This window comes from Ochotona curzoniae, unplaced genomic scaffold (assembly GCF_017591425.1).
Source record: "Ochotona curzoniae isolate NIBS_2020 unplaced genomic scaffold, NIBS_Ocur_1.0 contig_908, whole genome shotgun sequence".
Taxonomy (NCBI): Eukaryota; Metazoa; Chordata; class Mammalia; order Lagomorpha; family Ochotonidae; genus Ochotona; species Ochotona curzoniae.
Genome location: NW_024466607.1, coordinates 10,534,635 through 10,549,392, shown reverse-complemented (window position 1 = coordinate 10,549,392; position 14,758 = coordinate 10,534,635). Strand labels below are relative to the sequence as shown.

The following is a 14,758-nucleotide window of genomic DNA, read 5'->3' as shown; positions in this document are numbered from 1 at the left end:
GTCATTGCACTGCAGACAATCCTATGACTACACAGCATAATTACATATAAAACACAATGATCTCACGCCATCCATCTTCCTGTCACGTCACCTAACAAATGCCCATTCACCCCACACCACAGCAGTACTGAATGCTTCTCATCGCCCCACTTGTTCATGTTTCTGCTCTCCAAATATTTGCATTTGCTGGTGCTCCTGTTGAAGAGGTCCCTTTCCCGCTCCACAGCCCTGGTCTAGCACCCTACTTTAGGTGGCACTTTGTCTGTGAAGGTTTCTATTTTGTTCCCTATTTTTCCTTTAAGCCTTGCTTTCAGCCATCATTAAAGTATACTGAAATTTAAAAAAAAAAATAAGGAAAGGAAGGAATTCAGTAGAATAGGGGCACAGTGGGTAAAGCTGCCATCTGGAAAGCCAGAATTCCATGTGTGTGCCAGCTGGAGTCCTGGCTGCTCCACTTCCAATCTAGCTCACTGCTAATAGGCCTGTGAAAGCAGTGGGGAATGGTCCCTGTACTTGGGACTTTGCACCCACGTGGGAAATCTAGAAGTTCCTGGCTTTGGATCAGTCCAGCTCCAGTCACTGTGCCTATTTGGAGAGTGAACCAATGGACAGTAGCTATTTTTCTATCTCTTTCTCTCAATAAAAATAAATAAAAATTTTAAAAGAAATTTAGTAGAATATACCAGTGGACCATTTAGATATTCTTTTTGAAAAGATTTTTACTTGGATATTTGTTTCTATCATACGTGAATCTATTCAGAATTTCTATTTCTCTTTGGATCAGTTTTCTTGTTGATTTTCCCCTGGGAATTGGTTGATTCCACATATATACTTAAATTTATTGGTATTAAGTTGTCTTTAAGGGGCTGGTGCTGTGGTACAACGGCCTTAGCTTCCACCTGCAATGCCAGCATCTCATATGTGTGCCAGTTCAAGCCCATGTGCTCTGCTTCCAGAACAGCTTCCTGCTAATGCATTTGGAAAGGCTGTGCACTTGTCCAGTATACTCAGGTGCCTACCACCCACAAAAGGACCTTGGATGGTATTCAGGACTCCCTGCCATCCCCTGGCCATGCCTTAGTCACTGTAACCATTTAGAGTGAACCAGTAGATGAAGGATTTCTCTCTCTTTTTCTTTGTAATGAACTTTCAAATAAATAAAATAAAACCTTGTTTTTGAAAGATCTTTTATTTTTATTGGAAAGTCAGATTTACAGGAAGAAGGTTCACTCCCCAAGTGGCCACAACAGCTGGACATGAGCTGATCCAAAGCCAGGATCCAGAGAAGCTTCGTCCAGATCTCCCTTGTGGGGGCAGGATCCCAAGGCCTTGGGCCATTCTCTACTGCCTTCTCACAAGCAGGAAGGGAAGTGGGGCAGACGGGGTATAAACCGGTGCCCATATGGGATCTCGGAGGGTACAAGGTAAAGACTTTAGCCACAAGGCTGCAGTGCCAAACCCAAAATCTTTTTTCTTTAATAAAGTTGAGGAGCTGGCACATGGCACAGTAAGCTAATCCACCAACCTGTGGCATCAGCATCCATATGGGTACCTGTTCACGTCCTGGTTGCTCCACTTCACATCCAACTCCCTGCTTGTGGCCTGGAAAAGCAGTAGAGAATGGCCCAAGTTCATAGGTCCCTGCACTCATTGGCAAGACCTGGAAGAATCCTTGGCTCCCAGCTTCAAATCAGCTTAGTTCAGCCACTATGGCCACCTGGAGAATGAACCAGGGGATAAAAGAGCTTCTATCATTCCTGTCTGCCTTTCAAATAATTTTTAAAAGATGTTTTATTTTTATTGGAATGTCAGATATACTGAGAGGAGGAGAGGCAGAGAGGAAGATCTTTCGTCCAATGATTCACTAAGTGGCTGCCATGCCCAGTGCTGCGCCAATCTGAAGCCAGGAACCAGAAGTTTCCTCCAGATCTCCCATGCAGGTATACAGTTCCAAGGCTTTGGGCCATCCTCAACTGCTTTCCCAGAGCACAAGCAGGGAGCTGGATGGGAAGCAGGACCACTGGGATTAGAACCGGTACCCATATGGGATCCCGGCACGTGCAAAGTGAAAACTTTAGCCATTAGGCCACTGTGCAGTGCCCTCAAATAATGTTTTAAAAATAAATAAAAATAAAGTTGTTCTTGATTTTCACTTAATGTCCATGATAATTTTCCTCTTTTATTCCTAACATTTATTATCGCCTCAAAATAATTTTTTATCTTAAAGATTTCCTATATTGAGTTAGATTTCCTATATCATGAGTTTTCTTCTATTTTATTTCTTAATTTCTCTTATCTTTATCATGTTTCCTTTCTGATTTGTTTAAGATTTTTGTCTCTCCTAAGTTCTTTATCAGCCTTTCTTATTTTATAATAAGTTCACTGCAATTCTTAGAATACTTGTATATTCATTTAATGCTATAAACTTTTATTCAGGTTTCATTCTAGCTGAAGACTTCAATTATTGATTTGGTATTCTCATAATACTTGCTTTAAATTATGCCTTTTAAACTTTTCCACTGCCATTTCCTCTTTGACTCATGGACTGTTCATACTTTCCTAATGAATAAGCAGATGAGAATTTTCTGGGGTTGTTATTAACGTTACAGATTTCTAGTTAACTGCATTTCATATGACTTGAATCCTTTAAAACTTTGAAAGCTTATTTTATGGTATGGCCTATGATTTTCATAAATGCCTTTGTCACTTAAATCTAATAAATGTGCTTCTATTGTTTGTATACTATCCTCTGTGAGTCAGATCAAGTTTATTAATCCTGTTGTTAAAGTATTCTATATACAGGAGTGAGCACAGTGAGTTGAGTTGTTGCTTGGGATGCCTGCATTTCACATCAGAGTGCTGGTTCAAGCTGAAGTCATTCCTTTGCTGATCCAGATTCCTACTAGAGCATCCCAGTAGGCACCAGCTGATGGCTCAAGCGCTGGGCCCCTGCCACCTATCTGACAGACAAGGACGCAGGCTTGGGCACTCGATTTCAGCATGGCCCAGCCCCAGATATCGTCAGCATTTGGGAAGCAAATCAGGAAAGGGAAGATACTTATTTCTCTCCCTCTTCATTCTTGCAAGTAGATGAAAAATTTAAATATTAAACAAATTCAGTACAATATTCTATATCCACCCTGTATCTATTCTACCAGTCATTTAGAATCATATCTAAAATGCTACCGTTACAATGATGGATTTGTGTACTTCTCTTTCATGACTGTGAATACTTATTTATGTATCTTGAGAATATGTTTTTATATTCATTACTATCTTTATTGATATAGGAAACAGATTTTACGCATTCCACAATCCTGATGAGACAGTCACACTACCCTTACTCCCTTCACCCCACTGCCTTCCCCTCTCTTCATCAGTTTTAATAGACATAATTTTAATCTACTCCATATTCACAGGCTTAATTCGCTACCAATCATAATGTTCAACAAGTAAAATGTAGGAAGATCACAGTTGCACTGGAGTGTAAACAAGGGCGGAAAGCAAGGATCACATCCGCAAAGTGAGCCTCGCACGCTACACATTTCTGCGTTCTGTATTAACTGCTGCAAAGCAGAGCAACTATGCTGCTCACGACCGACTGACTGCACCAAGCACAAAGGTTTCCAGTTGTATCCACTGTGATGCACCTTATGCAAAGACCAACTCAAAATGGATCAAGACTCCAAATCTACAACCTGAAACCGTTGGAAATGGCAGATTTCTTGGAAAAGACCCTAGAATCACAACCAATAAAGACAAAAATAGCCTAATGGAATTATCCCAAACTAAGAAGCTTCTGCACTGCAAAGGAAACCATCAACAACATGAAGAAACAATTGACAGAAAGGCAGAAAATATTTGCAAACTAGGCAACTGACAAAGGATTAATACTCAGGATCTATACAGAGTTCAAGAATTCAAGAGCAACAAAGCAAACCAACCAGTTAACACATGCACAAAAGATATGAATAGGCATTTTTCAAAGGATGAATTAGAAATGGTTCAGACACAGGGAAAAACGCTTAGGATCAGTCATCAGGGAAATGCAAATAAAAACCACAACGAGGCTTCACCTGATCCCAGTCACAATGCCCATCACCCAAACACCAAAAAAGGATAAATATGAAGAAAAATGAACCCCAATCCACTGTTGGAAGTATGAACTAGTAGCAAAACTAGGGAAGACAAAACCTCCCCCCACCCGAAATTCTTCATTTTGTTCACTAAAACCTCACATGTCCTCCTTGGAAGGTCCTTTCCAAGACTGCCCAGCAGCCACCTTCACACTGGCACTCTGTCATATTGATTTTTCCTCCCATTTACCAGCAACACCCTGCAGGCTCTGTGGGCAGATGAAGAAGCTCCGGCCCTGCTCCTCTCAAGCCCTATTCAGGTGCAGCGCACTGTGTCTGCTTGAGCCTTGAAGGAAGCACTGGAGCTGTGCTTCCCTTCTCTTCAGCCTCCTGACACCTCTTTCCCACTCAGCTGGCTGGGGAGGGCAGGTGGAGCTCTCCTGGGGGTATGCATGGGAAACCAGATCCTTAGCTGCCACCTGCACAGTTCCTGTGGCTAAGACACAGCCCAGAGATGCCCCCTGTGGTAAGCAGACAACTGGAGAGAGCCCGCCCTGGGGTGAGGGGTGGAGGAGTAGGGGAGGAGAGTTGGGGTGTGGAAAGGGTGGGCGGAGCTGACTTACTGCCTCCCTCTGTGTGTTTGGAACACCTGCCCACTAGTGCCCCCTCTGGGATGACACAAAGAGGCTGCTCCAGGACCTCACAGCCTCACAGGGTTCTCCCCCGCCACCCCCCCCCCCACCACCACCAAGCCAGAGGGCAGGGACTCCTGTGGGAACAAGGGCAGCAGCTCCGCAAGGCCCTGGGTCAGAGCAGGGGAGACCAGGAACAAACAGCACACCCTCCAGGAGAGTAGAACCAGACACCTGATCTGAGTTCCTTTCCTACGTTGCCTTTCCAGGTATGTGGGACTAGGACAAGCTTAGAGAAAGCTTCTCTGAGCAAAATTGAAAATTGACATTTCTTTCATTTAGGAAATAAAGAAAAGTTGGAATCGCTCTAAAAATTAGCACTTATAACATTAACTAAGCATATATAAGATGAATATTAATGTGCAATTAATCTTTTCATTTCACTCCCTTACATTTTCCAACTTATTTCTTTTTTCAGATGACCCTGTTTATTTCATATTTCCATTATGAATTTTAGAATCATCTTGCTGCTTAACAAAAATTATAGTTTTTATTAGCTTGCATTACACTGACAGACTAAGTTTAAGAAAAGAGAATTTTACAATATTTGAATCTCCCAGCCCATGTATTTAGCTCTTCATTTATGTCAACAATATATGTTGTTTTCTGCATAGATGTTTTGTTCACTTTTTGATAGACTGATGAGTATGCCTTTATGTTCTGTATCATGATGAGTGGTTTCTGAAACAGATACGCAGCTGGCTTTTGCTTACTAATGCTCATTCAATAATCTGCATCAAACTGATGGGTTTTTCCTCTGTCGGATTGTATGGGTTGAAATCATCCCTAAGTCATTCAGTCAAATACTTATCCTTGTGTTATTGTGAAGGGATTTTGCATATGTCCCTAATTAATTAACCTTAAATTAATCACAACAGAAGATAATCCTGGATAGGTCTGAACAGGGGAGGATTTTAAAGTCTCTTGTTTGCCTCAAAGGAGAAGCAATCAGCCATTTGCTTCCCCAGCAGCAAAGAAATTGATTCTGTTACATAAGCATGGAAGAAAGCCCGGAGGAAACCAGAAGGTCCTTGGAGGCAGACAGCCCTGACAGGAGGCCCAGCTGTGCTTGTAACCCAAGGACATTAGAACATAGTAAGCACAGGTCAGGGCCTTGAAGCATTAAAGTATATGACAAGGTGTTAAACAGCAACAGAAAACTGACATGGATTTGTATCCTTAGTGTCTTAGACATTCTTTTGTAAGTTATGCTAACCATGAATGAAACCAGTTTTTGTTGACCACTTTCCATTAACATAGCTTTCCTTGGCCTGTTGATGAAGGCCTGGAAACTAGGATTGAGTAAGAGCAATGACAGTGGGCATCCTTGTCTCCAGCTATGAGCTGGTGTGGTGTGTCCAAAGGTTCTGGTGTTGGGAGCAGGGCTGTTGGAGTAGGGATGTGGAGCTTAATGAAAAAATTAGAGAGGGGAAGGTCCTTAAGTCACTAGGGACACTGCCCTTGGAAGGGTCCCTGGGTCTCCCAGAAGATGTCAAGGCCCAAGCCACACCCCAGGACCTGTCTGCCTCCGTGCTTCCCAGTGGGACTTCCTCCCACATGTCCTCCTGCACGCAGCCTTGTCAGAACCAGTGCTACGCTGTTTGGGTAACAGCCTCCTCAATAATGAGCTACATAAACCTCTTCATTAAATTATCATACCTTAGTTATTTCATTATGATCATGAAAAATAGACTAGTACACATTGCTTCTCATTTCAGTGAGAAACTTTTTATTATTTGATTTTCAAAGGGATTTTTATTTTTCTGAAAGTGCCCTATAGATATATTTTGTCGGATTTGGGAATTTGTCTTTTTGATTGTCAAAGTGCTTTATAAGGATGAATGCTAAATTTTATTAAAATGCCCCCATATCTATTATAATGGTCATATGACTTCCGCTTTCATTTATTAGTGTGGAGGATTTCATTGTTGCATTTTCTGACATTAAGTTAGTCATGCATTCCTGGAATAAAACAAATTGGTCAATGAATACTACCACTTTAAATAGTGTTGAATTTAGTTTGCTGATATGCTAAACAAAAGGTGTTTGCATCTGGATTCAAATAGGAAGTTCTCTGAGTTTTCTTACAGTGCCTGCATCAGATTTTGGTATCTATCAACCTCATAAAATGAGTTGGGCTCCTTTCTGGAATTATAGTGTTCCCCAGATGTTGGTCCAGTCATTGTTAGTCCTGTCACTGCAAGATTTTTTTCCCTTTATTCAAATTTTCTTATTGTCCTCAACTGGGGAGTCCAGATAATGCAGCCTTCTAGGATTAAAAGTAACAACTACTGAATTTCCACGCCTCCCTTAAACATACATGTATTTGACCTGTCCTGTGCACTTGCCCCTAACACTTTTACAGTCTTAGGATGAAAGCACCCAAGAATAATCAATTACAGTGTCTGGTGGTGCCTTCTCTGACGGAATGGTTCTGCATGAAGCGGCACCTCAGTGGCTTGGAAGAGCATCAGTAAGAAGTCAGAGAAGAATATCCCCAGTGGAGGCAGCATCTGAGCAAACTCCTAGAGACGAGGAGAGGGCATTGCGGTTAGAGACCTGCCCTGGTTCATGCCAGCAAACGAAGATTCAACTGGAGAAAAGGCTGGTCCTAACTGTAGCATTGTTGGTTGTTATACATTTTCATTTGATGTTTATTCTGTTTTAAGGTTTATTTATGTATTTATTTGTAAGGCACAGAGAAAGAGAGGGAGAGACAGAGGAACTTTTCATCTGCCGATTGATTCCCTAAGTGGCCACAAAAGCCAGGTTTGGTCCAGATGGAAGCCAAGAGTCAGGAACTGCAACAAGATCTCCCATGCAGTTGGCAAGGCCAAAATACATAGGCCACCTACTCTGCCTTCCCAGACACATTAGTAGACAGCTGGATCAGAAGCGGGCTGTCCAGGAATTGAATTGGCACTCTTTTATGCTATGCTCACACTGATGTTGTAAGCAACAGCTTGGTCTACTGCATCACAAAACCAGCCTCTAATCTTCATTCTTCAGGTGCCAAGGAGCCTAGAGTATGAGTGGCACCACATGGCATTTCTGATTTGAGATAGATTTTGTTCAAGATGTAGAGAATGGAGTGGGTGAGGCAAAGAAGTGGTCAAGCTTTAGGAAGACTATTTCAAAGATTAGGTTAAGAGACCATGGGACCTTTCTCGCGAGTGATGAAGAGAGACTGGTCCAAAGTGGACAGTTGTCATCAAGTAATCAGTTTAGGGAGCTGGCATGTATGTGGATGATGGGCAGTGAGATTAAAGAGAGAAACTGAAAAATCACAGCGTTTACTGTTCAGACAGGAGCGGAGAAAGGGAAAACAAAGACAGCTCCATCCTTTTTATCATAAGCAGTTGATTTTGCCAGAGAATAGTCTAAGCTAAAAATAAATAAGGCGCATTACTGCCATCTATTTAAAAAATGGGATTTAAGGAGCTGCCAGATTGAGCCTCCCCAGGAATCATCCTGCTCTGAAGACACAGAGTTCTGAGATGAAAAATAAGATGTTTTGTTTTCAATCCCAAGTATTCACATTGGTCAGGTGCCTTCTATCTGGTCAAACATCACTATCAACAAAGGCAAAAATGTTGGCCACCAGCCTAGCTCTGAGTCTACTAGCTGAAGCTCAATTTGTCTTACATGAATAGCTTTTCATTAACTCACCTAATTATCTACTGATCAATCAATGTTCTTTTCACTGGATCACAATTTACTGTCACTCTCAGGCAAATCGACTGGAGTAAGACAGCTCACTGCAGGATTTCCCTGCAAGAGGCAGGACAAGTGCTGGGGAAGGCATAAGCACAGAAAACTATACAGCTGGGGGCAGTGCAATGTGTAGCAGGCTAATCCTCTGCCTGTAGCATCCCATAGAACTGGTTTAAATCCTGTATCCTACATTTCCTGTCTAGTTCCTTGCTAATGGCCTGGGAAAGCAGCTCTAAATCCTTGGGCTCCTGTATCCATGTGGGAGACATAAAAGAAGCTCCTGGCTTCAGACTGACCCAGCTCTGGTCATTGTGGTCATTTGGCAAGTGAGCCACCAGATGGAAAATCTCTTTCTGCCTCTCCTTTTGTCTCTCTGTAACTCTTTCAAGTAAAATAAACAAATATTTTCAAAAAAAAAAAAGAAAATTACACAGCTCTGTGTGCCCAGGTGTGAAGACTAAAAGGGACTTTCTTAGAATCAGTGCACTTGAGCATAGGCTCATTGGGGCGATGGACTGTGCTGGTCCCTGTAGTGGCAAGCACACAAGAATCAGGTCTGGGATCACTCAGATGATGTTTCTTTTGTGATTCCCCCAACTGAATCGCTGGTCTTAGAACCCCAACCATGCAGAAAATTGGAGGTTCCACGGCCTGACAATGGAGTGCATGTGTCAGAGCTGGGCCTTCTCTGTGGCTTAGACAGAACAGAGGACAGCATATCCAGATGCACATGGAAGGTATGGCAGTACATTGGAACCTACAGAGGATACCAGGTACCATAACAGAGGACAGAACAAATTGATCAACTACCCCAGCCAAGTGTTGGAAGTTAATATCTGGGCAAATGGAGACTCTAAGGTAGACTATGTCAACCAGTGAATTCTGGAGAGATTTCATCATGCTTGGAGTGGCAAGATTGGCACCCCTTCTCATATGATCTGGTGATCCAAATGCGTCAGGAATTTCTCTTCACTAGGTCACAGCGCACACACATCTTCAGAGCCTGGACAGGGTCGGGATCTACTCCAGCAGATGATACAAAGGAACCAACCCCATAATTAAACAACTACAATCCCTAACAGCCACAAGCACCTTGCTATTGTCATTGATGGAAAAGGCAGTGGGAGTTAATTTAATCCACATTATTATAGATTGAGGGACATCTAGTGGGCAACAGATAATTAAGAATGAAAAAAACCTAAAGGAGAAACCTAGATTTCTCAAAGATATTGAAGGAATCACATCACCTCTGTTGGCCTGAGTGTTACATGGTGAAAAATAAAACAACTGGAAATGCCTGGCCCGCTTAGCTCTGATGAGAAGAGCATGGCTTTGAAAGCATCTTGGCAGGAAGGGAACGGTGAAAGCGTTATATTTAATAGTGAAAAGCCCCAAGATTAGAGAAGTGTGATGATTTTTGCATGAAGAGCATCAAGCCAGACACACAGAAGAGGATCTGAGATTTGTTATTACAGACAGAAGCTGGGGAAGTCAATTAAGAGGTAAGAGGGAGGAGGAACTGGCGCTCGGGGCAGGGGGTGGTTAGCAAATCTGGCACTGAACTACAAAGAGTGATTCTGAAGAGCCAGCCTTTATAAAGAGCCGTTTGCGGGGATGAGGGGGGTCTTCCCAACACTTCCTGGTGAGGTTCCACTGTCTTTCAGGGCTGACCCAGGAAGGAAGAAGAGATGTAAAAAAAATGTGCTCCTAAATCTAATATTCTACATGCCCAGTTTTCTGCTGGACAAACCCTATTCTGGACCTGATAAGTACTTGGGCTTCTCTGAAAAATTCTCATGTCCTCAAAAGTCAAATGAATGGAGCTTCCATGGTTTTGTGGGGTGATGGCAGCCATCGAAATTAGAATGTTTCTCCATTCATCCTTCATAAACATACAGGTCATCAAATCAAACCAATGACCAGGCTGACCACAGAAGTCACCTCCTGACACTTGCAGGAGCCAGGGCTGGCAGGGCTAGGCCAGAGCAACCAGAGGCACATGCAAAGGTCAGGGACTGAGCGTAGACCATGCCAAGCAAGGCCACCATACCTGCAGGCACCTGTGAGATCCAGGGCTGGGAGCAAGCCAGGCGGGCTGCAGCACCTATTGGAATACATGTGTTACATACAAGAATCAAGTCTGAGATCACCCCAGGCAAGGTTTCTTGGGCAACTCCCCAACTAGATCCCTAGACTCAAATTCCAGCCACAGGGAACAATCACAAGATATATGGTCTGATCTTAGAGTGCATGTATCAGGATTGAGCCTCCTCAGTTGTTCATGTGGGCACAGTTGACAGTATACGCAGATGCACATGGGGGGCATGAAAGCCAGCTCCTTTAGGCCAGCAGAAGACTTGAGTGCCTCATCAGAGGATGGAAACAGAGCAAGCTGGATCACTCTCCTGCTCAAGTTCTGTAGCAAGTGTCTGGGCCTGGGGATTCACTAAGGCAGACTTGACCAACACCTCAGAACTATCAAAACCATTCAAGCAACATCCTCAGGACACTATTCCCCACAGTGGGGTCTCTAAAGCATCATCAAATGACATCCCGGTTGATGTGGTTAGGCTGCTGGGAATGGCCCGCTCCCCTTCTCTCCTCCCTTTTACCAGATACAGAAGGAAAAAAGAAAAAAAAACTGGAACCATTTGTCCCACCCACTTTCCCCTATGCCTCAGTTCTCCCACACTAATCAGTGGTCCACACAGGAATACATCCTTCTCAACTATGTAAATAACATAAAAAAATTAAATAAATTTGTTTAGAAAAACATTTTTAAATGCAAAAGAAATTTGACCTTTAAATATTGAAAATTAACCCATAGTGATCATACTCAAGATTAATCTTACTAAATTTCATAAATAACAAGATTGCTCTCCAGGTTGCTAGTCCCCCAAATCAAGTAATTAATGAAATTTATAAAATCAAGTTGGCATCAACCTTATCCTATATGAGTGCCAGATCAATTTCTGGCTGCTCTGCTTCCAATCCAGCTCCCTGCTAATGCACCTAGTCAAGCAGCAGAAGATGGCCCAAGTGCTCGGGCCTCTGCATTTGGAACCAGCAGATGGAAGATCCCTATCCACACTCCCACCCACACCCGCTCTCTCTGTAACACTGCCTCTCAAAATAACGAATTCTTTAAAAAAAAAATTAGTATTTCATTATATTTAATACAGTGCTTGGACAATTACTCCTCTAAATTTTTTTATTCTAATTTGCAACGACCATTTATTTTTTTTTTCTAAATTACCAATAGCATCATGAAAGAGATCCTTTCTGTATTTTACGCACAGCCACATTCTGCAGACAGCAAAGGAAAAATCTGGGCAATATTGCTGAATTTTGCTCCAGGAAAACAGTCCATTTGTACTCCCTCTAGCTGCATGTGGGAAATAACAAGAACTGTTTTCTGATTCAAAACAGGGCTCCCGTTTGGACAGGTGCAGGGAGATCTCCCAGGAACAATCATTAAACAGTGATTTTATTCTGTCCCTTCCCACCCAACACTCACAGGATGTTTCTAAAAGTCTGTAAACAAATGAAATTATTAGATCTGTTCATTTGCCACAATAAAAATTTTAATTCATGCATAATTTCTTGTGACTTGCATTCTCTGTGTATTGTTTAAAATCTTTCATTATGACTCAATTCCCAGGAATGTTAAAGAGGAGAACGACATGCAGTACCTCACACAGGAAGTAATTACCAGGTATTTCCTTTCCCTTCTAGTTGTTTGGACTCAGTCGCATTTCTTGCCTTACATTCTCTTAGGAATCAATGTTGCCTTTCTTACTAGGAACCCCTTGCAGGAAGGGACAGTTGTTACGATACCAAAGGTACAGCCACTTTGATTTCCAGAGTTCACAAACAAGCCCACTTCTGACTCATCCATGCTTTCACCATCTCTGTACAACCCCGTTCATTCACTCAACTCCTCAGACTTCTGCCATCCTGGTAAAAGTCCTGCTGTTTTCCCAGGCAGTTCTGTGTTAAGTCCCATTGTCTCCCTAATCAACAGAGCCTCTTTCCCTGGTGCTGTTGGTTGACCTGCCCCCCTGTTCAACCAGGGCTGCTGTGTCACAGTTATCATTTGTCAAGGCCCAACCAACCCCGTCCTGCCGAGCCAGTGAATCATAAAGCGCTGGTGACTCAGTGTTTTCTCCTCTTGTGAATATAATGGGAACGACTCTTCACAGAGTCACAGCTTTCACTGTCACCAACAAAATTCCCTGAAATTGGCTGATGAACAGTTTGTTACACAGAAAGGTCACACAAAGCTGAAAAACAGAAAGTCAGAAACCACTTAACAGGGGATACCGGACGGAGTAAATGAGACCGATGTGTCATTTTTGTTTTAGTTAAATTGAAGTACTCTCTGTACCCAAATGACATGCAATGATTGCAATAATACGTGATTTACTAACCTGAAATTGGGACTGGATGGGGTGAAAATAACAAAAGCCTATTTGATGTGATTTTAATCTTTTACTCACTAAGAAGAATGACACACACACAAAAGCAGTATCTCATAGTTTCGTGTTTATGAAATAGTCAATTTTGTAGATTTCCACAGCTAACGAATATGCTCTTCTTTGTTCTACAAATTTGGATAATCCATAAAAAAAAAAAAAGCAGTTCACTAAAGCTGTGTTGTGATATGTCACATACTTGGTGTTTGTCCCAGATTCCTGACACACAAGTTTTCCCTAAAACACTCAGAGTTTCCTGAATGAATGAGGTGCCCCCTATTATCCACAAGAAGCCCCTTTGGATCATACCCAAGTTAATACCCAGACAGCAACTTGGAATTTAGCCATCATGCTGTGTCCCAAAGGGGTTGTAACTTTCAGTCCCACATACTGCATCTGGGAAGAGGTGAGGAAGCCTGGAGACAAAACTTTTGGAAAGCTCCCGAATAACAAGCTTGCTGACTATGTGGCGATGGGGCCATCCAGCAAAGGCAGGAGGACTCTACACCCCATGTCCCATACCCTGCTCTAAGCAGCTCTACCATCAGCTGCTCCCAAGTTGCACCTTCACACCAACCAGTAAATGAGAGTGCAATGCTTCCCTGAGTTCTGTGAGCCACTCTTATCATTTTATTGAGCCTGAGGATAGAGTCTTGGAAATTCCTCAATTTACAGCTGGTTGGTCAGAAGTACTGCAAGTTCAGCCATGACTGGCATCTGAAAAGGGGACACTCATGAGAAACCAGCCCTTAATTCATGGGATCTGAGGCTGCCTTCAGCTAGTGTCAAAATTGAGTTCAATGATAAGACACTCAGCTAAGAGAGAACTGCTTGAAGTAGAAAAAAAAAAAAATCCACACATCCAGTCAGAAACATTCCATGTAAATGTCAAGAAATGGTTTATCTTCCCAGAGAAGCTTCACATGTGAACACAGCATTGTGTTAGATACAGGGAGGTGCAGTGTGTAACTGCTTTGTAAATGCAGATAATTAGTTGAGCCCAAAATTCAGGTACATATTTGTCATTCAATATTTTGTAGTGTCTATCGTGCAACAGGTGCACTGGGGTTAAATCAAGACGCAGAGAGGATGCCTCACACACTCTGCCGGCTTACCTTGAGATGCGCCCCATTTCAGCATCACATTACAGAGGAGTTGGAATGGCCCACACCTTTCTAAAACTCTTCTGTATTTTTTTCTGAACAACAATGGGGGAAACGTTGCCATCCTGTTGGACCAATGAGTAAACTAAGAATCAGAGATATTAAGTTATTTGCTCCATGAGCTGAAACTAGCAAACACCAGGGCTGGGATTTTATTCTGTACCCTGTTGTCATAAATTGAAACTCTTTTTAGATCATCCAATTCCATATTGTCCTAAGAAAATGCTCTTAAGATTTCCTTAGATCCAAGCTGAAGCTAGCTCTTCCTTCTGACTTCAGAATTTACCACCTTGGGGATGAAATCAGAGGTGAGATTTTTTTACTAGACAGACTTGTTCTGTGTGGGGAGACATGGAAACAGAATGGCACAGTCACTGTTAGTATGAATCAAAGTTGGTGCAATAATTGAGTTCATGTGACAAGTTGATCAGGCTAGGCAATATCCAGATACTTGCTCAAAACTTCTGGGTGTTCCTGTGAGCATCTTTTTGGATGGGCTCAACATCTGGAGAGTAGAACAACCAAGGCCGATCACCCCTCTTACTGGGAACAGAACTCTTGCAATCTGTTAAAGGCCTGAAACGGATAAGGAGGTTGGTCTCTCCTGAATGACAATAAACTCTTCCTGCCTGACATCC

General features: G+C 42.5%; 1 protein-coding gene across 1 annotated transcript in view; it reads right to left on the bottom strand.

Moving 5' to 3' along the window:
• LOC121165607 (myosin VIIA and Rab interacting protein) overlaps window positions 1-14,115 on the bottom strand; it is a 192,497-nt gene extending 178,382 nt beyond the window's left edge. The window contains exon 1 of the mRNA XM_040994283.1: window positions 14,073-14,115. The gene's annotated coding sequence lies outside the window, so the exon portion shown is untranslated. The remainder of the gene's footprint in view (window positions 1-14,072) is intronic.
• Window positions 14,116-14,758: the final 643 nt, after the last annotated feature.